General features: G+C 54.6%; 2 long non-coding RNA genes across 2 annotated transcripts; one reads left to right on the forward strand and one right to left on the reverse strand.

Moving 5' to 3' along the window:
* Nucleotides 1–685: 685 nt before the first annotated feature.
* On the reverse strand, nucleotides 686–3,707 carry LOC146394863 (uncharacterized). Its single transcript, XR_014833462.1, has 2 exons — nucleotides 3,569–3,707; nucleotides 686–1,852 (listed from the first exon to the last, which is right to left on the reverse strand). It is a non-coding gene; the product is annotated as an uncharacterized LOC146394863 (long non-coding RNA).
* Nucleotides 2,234–9,400, forward strand: LOC110257512 (uncharacterized). The gene is made up of 2 exons (XR_002340231.2): nucleotides 2,234–4,174; nucleotides 6,430–9,400. It is a non-coding gene; the product is annotated as an uncharacterized LOC110257512 (long non-coding RNA).
* Nucleotides 9,401–15,026: the final 5,626 nt, after the last annotated feature.

Raw genomic sequence — 15,026 nt, forward strand, 5'->3', positions numbered from 1 at the left:
GGGAAAATTTATGTTACGTTATTTTATTTGCTTTTTAGTGCCACCTGTGTGGCATATGGAAGTTCCCAGGCTAGAGGTCGAGCTGGAGCTATAGCCGCCTGCCTATGCCATAGCCATAGCAGTGCCGGATCTGAGCTGAGACTGCAACCTATACTGCAGCTGGAGGCAAAGCTGGACATTTGACATCCTGAGCGAGGCCCGGGCGGAACCAGTGTCCTTATGCATACTAGCCAGGTTCATTTCCACTGAGCCACAATGGGAACTCCAGGAAAATATATTTAAAAAAAAAATCCATGAGTTCCCATTGTGGCTCCGCCATACCGACCTTGACTAGTACGGATGAGGATAGGGGTTCGATCCCTGGCCTAGCTCAGTGAATCAAGGATCTGGTGTTGCTGAGAGCTGCGGTGTAGGTCGCAGACACGGCTGAGATCCGGCCTTGCTGTGGCTGTGGTGTCGGCCAAGAGCCTGGGATTTTCCGTATGCTGCAGGTGTGGCCCTAACCCCCCAATCCCCCCAAAAATCCATAATCCCACCACCTAGAGATACTCACTGTAACTTTTGGGGGTATGTATTTCCAGATATTTTTCCTATGCATATATGTGTGTTTAAAAAAAAAATGCAGGTAGGGTCATACAGTGGCACCAAGCCTTTGGAGCTATAAAGTCCATCAGCAGAGACTGTGTCACCACTTTCTAACAGCTTTATTGAGATAACATTCACAAACCGTGTAACTCACCCGTTGAAGTACACAGTCGCTCTAAGTATATCCACGGAGTTGTGCAACCATCACCGCAGTCGATGTCAGCACGTTTTCATCACCCCACGAGGAAGCTCTGTGTGCCTTAGAGTTTCCCTTATCCGCCCCTCACCCCACTCTCCCAGCCGCCACTCCCAAGCTTGAGACGGCTCCTCATCCCAGTCTCTCCCTCTCCTTTTATTCATTTTTGGCTGCCAAGTGGCATGTGGAGTTCCCAGGCCAGGGATCAGATCCCAGCTGCAGTTTTGAACTATGCCGCAGCTGCAGCAACGCCAGCTCCTTAACCCACTGTGCAGGGACGGGGATTGAACCTGAGTCCCAGTGCTCCAGAGACACTACCGAACCCCTTGCGCCACAGCGGGAACGCCTCTCTTTTCTGTTTCTATAGATTTTCCTGTTTTGGAATTTCATAGGAATAGACGGATCCAGTCTATATCGTCTTTTGTGCCTGGCTGTCACCAGCACAGTGTTTTCAATGGCTGAAGGATGTGCCATTATCTGGAAACACCAGACTTTGTTTATCTAGTCGTAGCGGACGGACGCTGTTGTGTCCACTGTTGGCTCTGATAAGTGATGCTTCCACAGACGCGCATGTGTGTGAGTTCCTGCGTGGACGTGTTTTCACGTCTCTCGGGTGGACCTGCTGGGGCTGGACCTGCTGGCCACCTGCTAGCTCTGCCTTGAATTGTTTGTGGAGCTGTTGGACTGTCCTCCATGCAGCCAGACCCTTTTCCATCCCCAGCAGCGGCGCGGGAAGCTTCTGGGTTCTCTTCCTCCTCACCAGCGCTTGCTGTCATCTGACTTTTTGATTCCAGTTATACCCAGGGGCCGTGAAGGGTGTGTGTTGCGGCGTTGGCAGCAGGGTGGCATTCCTGCGAGTCAGGAGTGTCTTAGCTTCCTCGTAGGGCTTCGTGGCTAAGTGTTATGCCAGCAAGAGGGAGGGAAGGAGGCGAGTGAGCCGAGAAGGAGGAGGGGCACACTGGGGCCTTGGCGACGTGGCTGCAGCCGTCCCGGGAGGCACCTCCAGCTGCCTGGTCACCGGGATGTCTCCATTCGGGCTGCGTCGAGCCAACGTGTTCTGCGAGAACCATCCTTTGGGAGAAAGAAAAAAAAGAGGATCGTTTAGCTCTCCGTCTCCCTCCTCTAGTTGGTCGTGTGCCCCGTGGTCACCATGGCCTCTGCTGTCTCCATCCTGGCACCCGGCCCCTCAGTGGAGCTGTTGGGCAGCCCGAGTCCAGAGCCACCAGCGATGCGTTGGCAGAACCTGACGCTGTAGGAGGAGCCCAGGGCGACCAGGTGGGGCAGACTGTCCCTCCCTGAATCGGTCACCCAGGGAGGGAAGAGAAGCCTCGGGAGTAGCTGAGACACCAACCCGTGGATGCGGAAGGTGGTTGGCGAGTCAGTCGCAGAGCCACTGCCAGTGGCCCCCAGAGGGCTGGCAGGTGGGCCAGGACAGAGTGCCTGGGGTGGGGCGGGCGCCTCGGTGGCCCTGGCGTGGAGGCAGGAGGCCCCAGCGGGCACAGGGATGGCAGGTCCAGAACAGGAACTGCCATGTGGGCCACAAGCCCAGGGAGGTGCCCCCTGTGGCCGCACGTACAGGAAATGGGACGATGCAGAGATTAGCGGGGCCGCTGAGCGTGCAGATTCTTGAGGTGATGCATATGTTAAGGACAAAAAAAAAAAAAAAAGAAAAAGAAAGAAAGAAAGAAAGAAATCCAGGGAGCTGTGTTCCGGGGAGGAGTCAGCAGAGACAAAGACGAGCTCAGGTGGGAAGGGTGCTGTGGTCTGGGCCGCGGGCCTCGGGCCGGGCAGCTCGGGGGCAGAGGGCACCATCTGGAGGCCTTCCTTTCTTCATCTTCTTTCTCTTTTTAAATTTTAAATTCCTCAAGTCTCCCACTTACCAGCCAAGCAAACTCATTCGTAAACCTCTCTGCTAGTTTGTATTTTAACATATGATCTAATTATATATGCATTACAATACATAATATATGTTTATGTACTACAATTATATATATTATCCATACTAATTTGTTGATTCTAGATTGTATCTAATAATGTTCCTTTATTTTAGAATAAGATTGAGTTCACTTACAACACCCTCCCCATCCTCTGTCTTCAAATAAATTAGTGCATTGTTTTTCCCAGCTGCCCCCATGACATGTGGAAGTTCCCGGGCCAGGGATTGAATCCACGCCACAGCTGTGACCCACATTGCTGCTGCAGCTGCAGCAGTGCTGGGTCCTTTAACCCCCCTCGCCAGGCTGGGGATTGAACCTGCACGTCCACAGGGACCTGAGCTGCTGCAGTTGGACTTAACCCATTTCGACACAGGAGGAACTCTCATTTCCTTTCGTTTTAAAAACGAGGGAGACACGAATTTGAAAGCTGATGGAGGATTCCAGTAAGAGAAGGAGAGAGAGAGGGAGAGCATGTAGGTGATTCTCTGAAGAGCCCTGCGGAGGCTGGGCGGGGTGGGTGGCAGGATTTGCTTCATCTCCAGGAGGGTGCCCTGGAGGAAGAGGCCCCGGGCAGCAGGGGTGGGTGGGCGCCGGGCAGTGCCCACGGGCAGTTTCAGTGGTTGCGGGAGGAGTTAAGGGACAGGGAGGACTGAGCCAAGGAGAGAGCAGTTGGGTGTCGGTGCTGAGGGGCTGCTTGGACAGGTGGACAAGGACGGAGAGAGGAAGCCAGGCAGGGACAGGCGCTCCTGCCCTCCCAGGCGGGGGAACCGTGCCGAGCGCCACGTCGGCTCCACACGTGGGATCTCCGCTCTCTCCCCTGGCACCCCCCCAGCACCTCCACATTGCTTACCTGGCACACAGGCTGAGAGGGGACCAGTCACATGGGAGGTTTCAGAGGGCCAGCAGGTGCTGATCAGACAGAGCCACAGGGCGGCCCTGGGATTGGGTGGCTTGCGTGGCGGGGAGGAGGGATGGGTCCGTGGTGTAGGACAAAGCTGCTGAGGCAGGTTTGAGATGTGCGGGAGCCCCGTGTCCTCAGGGGGTGGGGACGTGACTCAGGGTGGTAGGTGGCTGCGGCAAGGAGGGCTGCTGGCTTGGACAGTGTCTCCCTGAGTCGTGTCCTCCCTGGGACCTCCGGATGCAGCCTTATTTGGCGAACTGGGTCACCGCAGCTGTGATAAGTCAGGAAAAGGTCGCGCCAGGGGAGGGCTGGCCCTTCACCCAGCGTGACTGCTGTGTCCCCATGAGACGAGGGACAGAGACCAGACAGAAGACGCGGGGAAGCCCCGCCGTGATGGGGACGGAGGGGACTGACACCACTGCCAGCCAGCAACGCCGAGGCACCCGGGAGCCCCAGCAGCTGAAAGGGGCTGACGCCTCGCTGCCTCCAGGACTGTCGTTGCTCGTCACCCGGTGTGAGCCACCCCGGGAAGCAAAGACGGAGGCATGGACTGAAGTCTGTGGGAGTGGGCGTTCCCCTGGGGACAGCCAGGCACGACACGTCCCATGACAGCCGGGTCTTGCCAAGGCCCAGGGAAGTGGGAGGGGGCGGGCACGAGGCTGAGAATGGGGTCTCTGCGGGGAGCTGAGGGCAGCGGGAGGTGGAGTCGGGGTGGGAGGGCCGCGCAGTGTCTGCGGCCCCCTGTTCGGGGGCCGGGGGGCTCATCGTGCCTCCCTCGCAGCCCTGCTGTCCTTGCTTCTTCTCCAAATACACGTGCCCAGTGTGGCCTCTGTCATTTAACCTTCACAAACCCCTGAAAGACAGGTGACATCTGTTATCTGGCAAATGAAGACATTGGCTCTGGAGTTCCTGTTGTGGCGCAGTGGTTAACGAATCCGACTAGGAATCACGAGGTTGCGGGTTCGATCCCTGGCCTCGCTCGGCAGATTAAGGATCCGGTGTTGCCGTGAGCTGTGGTGTAGGTTGCAGACTCAGTGTAGATCCGGTGTCGCTGTGGCTGTGGTATAGGCTGGTGGCTACAGATCCGATTTGACGCCTAGTGTGTGAACCTCCATGGGGCCTTAAAAAGACAAAAAAAAAAAAAAGAAAGAAATTTGCTCAGAGCCATTGCACATCACGAGTGGCTGAGCAGGGGGTCACGTTCAGCTCTATCTGAGCCGGCAGTTGCTGCCCTCCCCACCCCCCCCGTGTGGTTGGCATCCCACAAGCCTTCGTTGAGCACCTGCTGTACACACTGTATACAGAGTGTACTGTATACAGAGTGTACTGGGCGGCTTCCAGACAGGGAAGTCCTGTAGGAGCTCAGGAGCTGGAGAGAAGGACCTCGGGCTGTGGTAGCAGACCCTCATGCTTAACGGCGGAGGACAACCGTGTTGACCTTGGACTTCTGGGGGATGGGCTTCAGCCAGTTAAACTCAAGGCCCTGAAGGCCGTGTTCCTTCGGAGGCTGTGGGGAGAGTCCTCTCCCCGCCCCCGGTGGAGGCCCCTGCCTGTATCAGCCCGGCCCCTGCTCTGTCCTCGCGGCCCCTCCTCTGACTTTTCTAGCCCCCCCCCCCACTTTGAGGACCCTGGTGGTTTCTCGGGACCACCCAGATCATGCGGGGTAACGTCCCATCCCAAGAGCCTCGCAGGCCCCGTGACCTGAGGCTCGGGGACAGGACTGCACTGACAGGAGGAGCCAGGGCTGCTCTGTGTGTGCTAGGCTTCCTCGTAGGGGTTCACACACGAGGCCCCCAGGGCTGAGGGGCTCCAGCCTGTCACACAGCAAAGGGGGCATGAGCTCCAAACGTCTGAGCCGGGCTCGGGGGTGGGAGAGTGATGACGAAGTGGGGGAGTTGGTTGGGCTGAACCCCGACGGTCATGCAAGTGGCTTTGCCTTTATCCTCTGAGCTGACGTCTGCAGACCTTTTTATGGGGGGGGGGGGGTTGTCACCACTCGTAGCAAGTGAGGAGGACACCAGGGCCTTTCCCAAAGCAGGTCCCCCCTGAGCCGACCTTTCGTCATCGCATGTTCCTGTTGGTTAAACCAGGGTGAGCTTCCCCTCCAGATACGTGTGGTAGTGGAGGCATAAGTTACACGTGTATTGCTGGACTAATATCTCATGTACGTTAGAAGATACATAAAAATGGAAATTTATTTATTTTTTTATCTGGATCACACCCGCAGCATATGGAGGTTCCTAGGCTAGGGGTGGAATTGGAGCTGCAGCCAGCGGCCTGCACCACAGCCACAGCCACGCCAGATCCAAGCCGCGTCTGCAACCTATACCACAGCTCACGGCAACGCCAGATCCTTAACCTACTGTGCGGGACTAGGGATCGAACCCTCATCCTCACAGCTACCAGTGGGGTTCCCTACTGCTGAGCCACAACGGAAACTCCCTAAAAATGGAAATTTAGTATCAGGACCCCCTGAATTTTAGGTGGCCCCTGACAATGTTTTCCAGGCCCCCTGCGCCCAGGTGCGTTCACAGGGCTGATGGGACGTGAGCAGACGTGTGGCGGGCAACTTCTGGGTCATCTCTTAAGACAAAGTGCCTTCCTGAGTCCCTTCTTAGTCTCTGCCGGTTGCGGCAGCAGAGGGTGTGGACGGGAGGTGACACTGTCGGGAGGGGGCACAGGTTTCAGGAGAGAGCTGAGCTTCTCCCTGTCAGTTAGCTTTCATGGCCCCGTTACCGCAGCTTTAGTTTAACCCTCATCCGTACATCGTGTTCAAGTTCACATTCAAGCTCAAGCTGTTTTTTTCCTAGGTGCTTTGCCGTGACATGTGTAACAAAGCAGACTCTGCCCAGGAGCAGATGTGTTTGTGACCACTTGCCGTGTCCTTGCAGGGAATGCCAAAGACTGTACTGTTGTCACCACAGCATCCAAAGGACACGGATTACAAAGCAGTACCTAAGATGACTTATAAGCCACTTTGGGAGCTGCCATGCTCTGGCGCGGACCCCACGGGTGGGTGCTGCTGTCACGCTCCGCACAGTGCCCTGACCCACGTGTGCCTGCCCGAGTCACATCGAGCAGTGGCCTGCAGCTGAGGGTCCGGCTGAGCGGAGGTGGCGCTGGATGCGCCGTGTCCGTGTCCCGTCCCGGGAGTTCACAGTTTGCCTTGGGAGGTGATCCGACTGGCCACAGTCTGGAGGCCTGGAGGGGCCGAGGCCAGGAGCAGCATGAAGAGTCCGGGGAGCCAGGCCGCACCCAGTGGACAGGGCTCAGCTTGGGGACTGGAGGGCAGCTGCGACCTGGGCACTCTGGGTAGAGGGAGGGGCTCACTCCGAAACTGACGGCACTGACGGCCGGAACCCAGCCGGAACGCAGACTGGGACTCGAACCCATGGTTTTAAATGAGAATCCCTCACCCTGTGTCTGGACTCCCTGAGGTTCGGGTTCTTCATGTCTCTGCGCAGAAGGAATTCAGCGAGAGACAAAGTGATGGGCACGAGGCAGATTTATTAGGATAGGACATTTGTGAGAGGCGCCAGCGGGCAGGCGAGGAGGCTCTGCCCCGGAGGGTCCGGTGGGCCGCAGTTTTATCCTCCAGGGGAGTTGGGGTCGGAAAGGGCCGCCTCTTCCTTTCTGGGAGTCGCAGCGCCTCCTTAGCATCGGGTCAGGTGTGTATTCAAATCAGCTGAGGGGCGGTCCTCAGACTCCTGCCCTGGGTCTGAATCTGAATGCAGCCCTCCTCCCAGCCCCCACCCAGTGACCCGAGGCAGTTCTCCTACCTCCACCTGCGAAGCAAGCCTGCCTTGTGCTGATGGCTTTCCTGAACCACCAGTGGGCTCCTGGCAGGTTTCCCTCGGTATCTGTGACCCCCCTTTGAGGCGGCTACAACCACCTGTGCCTGCTCCATCCCTATCAACCTTGCCTTCTCTCCCCTCCGTCCCCTGGACCGGGTGCAGCTGGAGGGGGGGCGTGCTGTGACCCCTGGGGGTGAGCCACCCTCCCCAGAAGGTCTCAGGGAGCACAGCCCAGCTGCTGCCGCGTGCCTGGCAAGGTATGTAGGGAGCAGGGGTCCCGTCTTGCCCTCACCGGTGCCTAGCGGTGGCGGTGGCAGAGGCCCCGGTGCTCAAACCAAAGGGGAGGCCTGCCTCAGACATGAGCGAGGGTCACAGCCTGGGGACAGCCACTCTGTCAGTGCCTCCCTCGTCACTTGCCCTGTGACTCTTGGCAAAAAATATCTTTAAAACCAAAAAAGATGTTCGCTGTGCGTCCCTGATCAAGATTCACAAGAAAGAGGAAAAGTGGAAAAAAAGTGACATCCTGTTTTTCAGCCAGGTTTGGGGGGAGCTTGGGGGGGGGGCGTCTGAGACAGGGCCCCAAGGGATAAAGTGGGTGACAGTGGCAGCACAGAGAAGACAGAGGCTGCCTGGGTATGAGTCTGGTCCAGCTGCCTCATAGGGAAGGGGTCTGGAATTCCCGGGGAGGCAGAAGGAAGCCGTGAGGGTCTCAGCGGGTCTTGGGGGGGGGGGCACTGCCATCCAGCTCAGGAGCACGGGTCCTGGAGGTGGAGGAGGTCGGGCTGCGGGATGGGGAGAGGGCAGGAGGGCCGACGGAGGGGGTTTCTCTTCGGCGCGAACATCTGCCAGGCTAAGGGGGGAAGGTGGCTGGCCACGTAGGGACCTGGACCAGGTTTTAGCAGCAGCGTGGCTAAACGCTGGACGACGCCACAAAGACGCACAGACGGCCAGAAGCCTGTGAAATACGCTCACCATCGCCAGCCGTGAGCACTTCACTGGAATCGAGAATTTAATAAAGAACTTGAGGATGTTTGAAGGAGGACATGCCCTGATGAGTCGCCCTAAAATTGTCACGTGTGTGGATAATTACGTAACTCATGGTCACGTAAGGAAGTAAGACATAAAAGGAACATAAAAATCATCTATAATCCCCCCACCCAGGGCCAGTCATGGATTGCATTTCAGGACCTGCACAACCAGATGCTTTCATGTGTGTAACTCAGGCGAGTCAGTTTACAGCCAAGATTTTACTCCTTGGACTCAATTATACTTGAAATCCTGTTCTTGGTTCTCAGCTTACTCCCTCCTCCCAACAACCCCGGGTAAATGTCATTCAGGATAAGAAACATACGTTTTCAACCATGTCCCGGGCAAAGGTGTGTGTGCGTGTGTTTCTCAGCCTGTCTCATCATGGGACGTTTATAGACGGCCTCCGGTTTTTCAGTATCAGAAACAAAGCTTCAACAAATACCTTCGCCGCTCAAGACAGTTACACTTTATTATTATACCTTTCTTCTTTTTCCTTAGGATAAGTTCCAGCACTTTCTGATAAAGTAATTCAATTGTACAGGCGCATGTGTGCGGCTCTTGATCACGAGTTACCAGTCGCTCTGATTTCTGCCTGTGGAATTAATCGTCCTTAGCGGCTCCTATCGCTGGTGCCTGGCGGCCCGGCTCCCTCAGATGTGAGCAACCTAATCGGTGACCTCGCCAGCCCTCCGCCTCTCCCGTCACTCATTCTGGGACAAACGGCTCTTGTTCTGCTTTTCGTTTGCAAAGACTTCCTATTCCTCTGTTGTTTTTTTTTTTTTTTTTTTTTTTTTTTTTTAAATCAGAGCTGAGCTTAAATCGCTTAAACGGGGGTTTAACAAGAAACCTTGCAACGGCTTCTACTTTTAAATACTCAGTGGCTCTTTCAAAATAGGACGGTGTAAATAAAGCTTATGGCTGAGCACAGGCTAGGGACGCGTCCCTGGGGTTGCAGTTACTTTGCTTTTGCCGTGTCTTCAGTTTTGCAGACAAGCAATTCAGTCTGCCAATGGAACGCTTCCTTTTTGCAATAAGGACAATTTGGGGAATTGTAATTTAGCAAATGGTAACTTCGTCAGTGTGCTTTGGTAACGAATTTCCTTCTTGGGTACAGAGGGTGCCGTGTGACACTTCTGAACGTTAAGAACGGAGCCGCCACCTACACAGGGTCACTGTGATTCTCTGCTCAGAGGTTCTCGCCCAAAGGGGGGGAAGGGCCACGAGGAGCCTGGGTGTGGGGGTGCCCTGGGACCTCACCGAAGGAGGCGATACCTGCACCTGTAAGAAGACAGACCGCCTCCAGGGCACCTGCGTACCAGGCTCGGCGTCAGCTCACCTGCATGGCCCATGCACAGCTGTGAACCACAAGCCTTTTACACCCACACGTACCACCAGGAACCCACCTGGGACTTTTTCACACCCGGTACTAGTGGCCAGGGGTGGGGAGTGGAGAACGCCCTCTGTTTGGCTGAGTCCCCTGATCCCGTCGGGACCTCTGAGCCCAGGGGGGAGAGGGTTTTTCTTGTCACCTGTGGGCGATTCGTGCAGCCCGTGTCTCTGCACCAGCAGTACATGTGTAGGCGCCTGGGCACCTCTCCGCTTCCCCCATTTGTCTCTCTTGCTGCACGTATTTCCAAGCTCTGTTCTCCAGCTCATGCACATTTAGGACTTCGTGACAATTGATGCTTTTATTATTATGTAATGTCCCTCTTTGTTTCTGGTGACAGTCTTCGTTTTCAACTGTGGTCTTTTTTTTGTTGTTGTTCGTTTGTTTTTCTTTTTGCCTTTTCTAGGGCTGCTCCCGCGGCATATGGAGGTTCCCAGGCTAGGGGTTGAATTGGAGCTGTGGCCGCCGGCCTTCGCCACAGCCACAGCCACGCGGGATCCGAGCTGCGTCTGTGACCTACACCAGAGCTCACGGCAACGCTGGATCGTTAACCCACTGAGCAAGGCCAGGGATCGAACCCGCAACCTCACGGTTCTTAGTCGGATTCGTTAACCACTGAGCCACCACGGGAGCTCCATCAACTGTCTTTGACCTGATGTTAATATAGCGATGGATGGTGTGCCTTTCCCCAGGTTTTTACTTTCGGCTTGTCTGTGTTTTCATTTAAAGTGTACCCCTAGGAGTTCCCCGGTGGTGCAGCAGTTTAAGGATACAGCATTGTCACTGCAGTGGCTTGGGTTGCTGCTGTGGTGCGGATCCCATCCCTGGCCAGGGAACGAACACGTGCCGCAGGCTCAGCTCCAAAATAAAGTACGTCCTTGTAGGCAGCTTATTTTTGGGTCGCACTTTTTTTTTTTTCCTTTTTAGGGCTGCACCCTCGGCATATGGAGGTTCCCAGGCTAGGGGGTCTAATCGGAGCTACAGCTGCTGGCCTACACCACAGCTCACAGCAACGCCGGCTCCTTAACCCACTGAGCGAGGCCAGGGATTGAACCCGCAACCTCATGGTTCTTAGATTGATTTCCACTGCGCCGCGATGGGAACTCCTAGGTCTCCCTTTTAAAATTTATTGTAATTATTCACATGACATGAAGTCTGTCATTTGTCTTCTGATTTTTTTTTCCCCCGAATTGGTTGATTCTTAGAATTTCTTTTTAATTTATCTGTTGACTTTGGAGTTAGATGTTTTTTTGCAATTTTTTTAGCGGTTGCTCTCGGGATTATAATGCATACCCTTCACGTGCCACTGTCTCTTTAGAGTTTAAAGTTATTATATAACATAAATGGAAAAATTTGCAACTGTAGAAAGAAGCCATCTACCCCACCCTCCTTATGTCACAGTGGTCATGCGTGTTACATCTATGCCGAGTTAGTTGTGGGTGTTTATTTGACCAGGTACACACATTATAAAGAGGAATTCTCAGGAGTTCCCGTGATGGCTCAGCAGTTAACGAACCTGACTAGTATTCATGAGGATGCGGTTCGATCCCTGGCCTCTCTCAGTGGGTTAAGGATCCGGCGTTGCTGTGAGCTGTGGTGTAGGTCACAGACAAGACTCAGCTCTGGTGTGGCTGTAGCTGTGGTGTAGGCTGGCGGCTACAGCTCCTATTCGACCCCTAGCCTGGGAACTTCCATATGCCGCACATGCGGCCCTAAAAAGACCAAAAAAAAAAAAAGGAATTTCCGCTGGAGTGCGGTGGGTTAGGAATCCAACTGCAGCAGCTTGCTGTGGAGCTGCGGGTTCAATCCCTGGCCTGGCACAGTGGGTTGAAGGATCCGGCGTTGCCACAGCTGCAGCTTGGATTCAACCCCTGGCCTGGGAACGTCCACGTCCCATAAAAAAAAAGACGACAACGACGAGGAGGAGGCACCAGAGCGGGACCCACACGAAGCCGTTTCCTGGGTGGTGGTGGGCGGCCCTTGGGCCCTCTCTACTTGGCTACAGCTCTGCCACGGGCGCCCCGAAAGTGTAGCTGGCGCGGGCTGGGTGGTGGCGGCATAGGCCCTTCCTGCAGCGTGTGTGTGAGGCTTGTCTCTGCAAGTCTGTGGTTGATCTGAACTGGTTCTGAAAGGTGTGCTGTAAGAAGCGCATTTGAGACGGAGCATTATTTATAAGGCTGGAGGAGGCTTTTACATTCGTGCAAGTCCATACATTTGATTCTTCAACCAAGGCTACACACAGCTTTGATTCACCAGCAAGGTGCCAAGGAGATGACTCGTGTTCTAGGGCTTATGTCAGAAAACACAACCCAGCAACCTGCAAGCAAATGAAAAGATGAAACTATTAGAGGCATCAGAATAACAGGCCAGCCCCTAGGAAAGCCATCAATAATGCAGGAGCCAGCGCAGCATTTTTCTTACCGGAGAGAATATCACAGCCGCGCTTACTCTGCGTAGGGAACAGCTTCCCAGCCTCCCAGCCGAGAAGGCCGGCCGCGCGGCAGGGCTGCCTTGAGTCTCTTCTCCATAAAACATGGGTTTTCATCTTTTGCAAAAAGCCGTCAGCTTTCCCATGTCTTATCCCTGGGAAGCAACACAGTGCGGGGCGGGGGAGGCTTGCTACACGGAGGGTCTTCGTGTTTGCTGCTCGGTAGCTCAGCCCCACTGCCGGCCGCTTTCCCCCCCGGCCTGGCCCGGGGTGGCTGCAGAATTAACCGCTGTGGCTGCTTCCGGTCTCTGGGGTGAAGGCTCCATCCTCTCTTGGCTGACACCCAGGGAGCACGCCTCGTTCTCACTTCCCCACCCAGCTCTCGTCCTCGCCCCTCTTCTGTGCGGAGAGGCTGCACCTGTCTCGCGTGCACCTCAAAACCTTTCTCCCCGCGGGCTTCTAAACTTCACGTTTTCCCTAGTTTAAAGAAATTTGGGAGTTCCCGTCGCGGCACAGTGGAAACGACTAGGAACCATGAGGTTGCAGATTCAATCCCTGGCTCAGTGGGTTAGGCTCAGCTCAGATCCTGCGTGGCTGTGGCTGTGGCGTAGGCCGGCGGCTACAGCTCTGATTCGACCCCTAGCCTGGGAACCTCCATATGCTGCAGGAGCAGCCCCAGAAAAGACAGAAAGATAGAAAGAAAGGCACTTGGTACAGATGTCTTTCTTTAAGAGCCTTTAAAACCACCTTCGCGTGGTGTGAAAAGGTGGCCAGTTGCTATTTGAATTTAAAGCAATCCATTTAGGAAGGATAAAATGAGTTTTCCTTCCTTCCTTCCTTCCTTCCTTCCTTCCTTCCTTCCTTCCTTCCTTCCTTCTTTCTTTCTAAGCCTATTATAATGCCGCACTGACAGAAAGCATTTAAGAATCGCTCAGTATTGTTGCTGTGGATAATAACAGACCTCTTTGGACAGCAGCTGGTTTTTTGTTGCCTAAAATGGCAAGAGTAGGAAGTCCAGCCTCTTCAGCAAGTGCTTATCCAGCCTCATCCAATGTATTGCTTCTCGAACTCTAATGTGAACGCAGAGGCCCAGGGGGTCCTGTTGGAGGCAGATTCTGATGCCTGGGCCTGGGGGGGGAGGGCGTCCTGAGACTCTGCATTCCCAGCAAGCCCCCAGGCGATGACGACATAGGGCCTGGTTGCTGTGACCTGGGAGGGGGCACCCGGGTCCTGGCACATTAAACCACTCCCTGTCTCCCTGGGAACTGTAAGAATTTTCCAAGTGTTCTTAGCGATCAGAGCCTTAATTTTCAACGCTTGACACGGAGTGAGGCAACATTTATTTCATCCCTGTTTTTGTGGTACCCTGGTCTTTCCGTACCCCATCCTGATGCTAGTAACGCATGGTGGTCGAAAATGGGTTCCTCTCGATTTCGTTGCTAACGATTCAGTCACTGACCTGCGTGACGACAGTCGTAACCAGGGAGACGCCTGTGGTCTTCGTGGGCGCGCGTGTGGTTGAGGATTCAGGCCAGGAAGGGGTATCCTCCGGCCCCGGGAAGGTACATGGAAGATGCCCGACGGGAGCAGTGCTTGTCTCTTCGCTTCCTGAGGCAGAAACCTCCTTTGTATCAGGCCAGAGGTTCTCAAACTTGAGCGGCCTTGGAACACCCCACGGGGGAGGAGACAGACCGTGCGAATGCAGGTCTCTGGGCCCTGCCCGCCCTCAGCCTGTCGCATCAAGAGAAGGGGGCCCTGGCATTTGCCTTTCTGAAAGGTCCCAGAAGATGCACCGCCTTCGACCATCTGTTCGGGGCGTTGTCTTGGCACAAGTCTTCTGCGGTCGCCTACCCGACGTTCTGGGTGCTATGTTGGATAGTAAATATTGTATTATGGCTTAAACTTATAGTTGATGTAAACTACTTCTGCTTCTAGTGCATTTCTTCCAAAGCTCCAATATGTTTTAAATCAATGGGTTTCAGACACGAGACGCTTGCAGGGAAAATTGAATGTTTAATTCAGAATATCCCTTATCTCGCCTTTGACAGAGAGGAATGTCGGGACAGCAGGATTTCTCTCAGTTCCTCCCTTGACTGTGTCCACGAGTCGTCTTCCGTGTATTCGTGTCCTTTACTAGGCCGTTTTACAGGAGGCCTGTGTGCATGTGGTTTTAAGGGCTGCGTGGCTGCGGGGGCCGTTCAGCCTCTGAATCAGATGTTCTGAGTTCTGCTTCTGACGCAGCCACTCATCACGCGCCCTGGAATAAGTCATAAACTTCTTTGAACTTCCGTTTCCTCAAACATCAGGAGACGGTCCAGAAGTCATCAGACGCCGCCGAAGGCCATTTTCAGCTCTGAGTCCGATTCCATTGCTCCGTCCATTCTTGACTGCCAATGTTTGAAGCATTTTCGCATAAACTCCCTCACAGAGGACATAAGAATATATGGGTGTGCCCTGAGGTGCGTCAAGTTAAGGGTGCAGCGTTTCCACTGCAGCGTCTCAGGTCGCTGGTGTGGCAGGGGTTCAGTCCCCGGCCCAGGAATTTTATACGCCTTGGGCGAAGCAAAAAAAAAAAAAAAAAAAAGGGTGTGTCTAGAATTACACTATTGGAAAATGTTAAGTAAGGCTAGAAACATTCGTGTGATCTTGTGCTCGTGCTATAGACCCCCGGTCCGTCCTGCATGTTGAGTTTGACGTTCTGGTGGCTGCTCCCTCTTCTAAGGGAACTGTTTTCACCCCACTAAATAGATCCACACTCAGTGGACATTC

Source organism: Sus scrofa, chromosome 18 (genome assembly GCF_054392235.1).
Source record: "Sus scrofa isolate SSC_HxYL_T2T_F1_AM1 chromosome 18, Sscrofa_HxYL_maternal_Yorkshire_Landrace_v2.0, whole genome shotgun sequence".
NCBI classification, from domain to species: Eukaryota; Metazoa; Chordata; class Mammalia; order Artiodactyla; family Suidae; genus Sus; species Sus scrofa.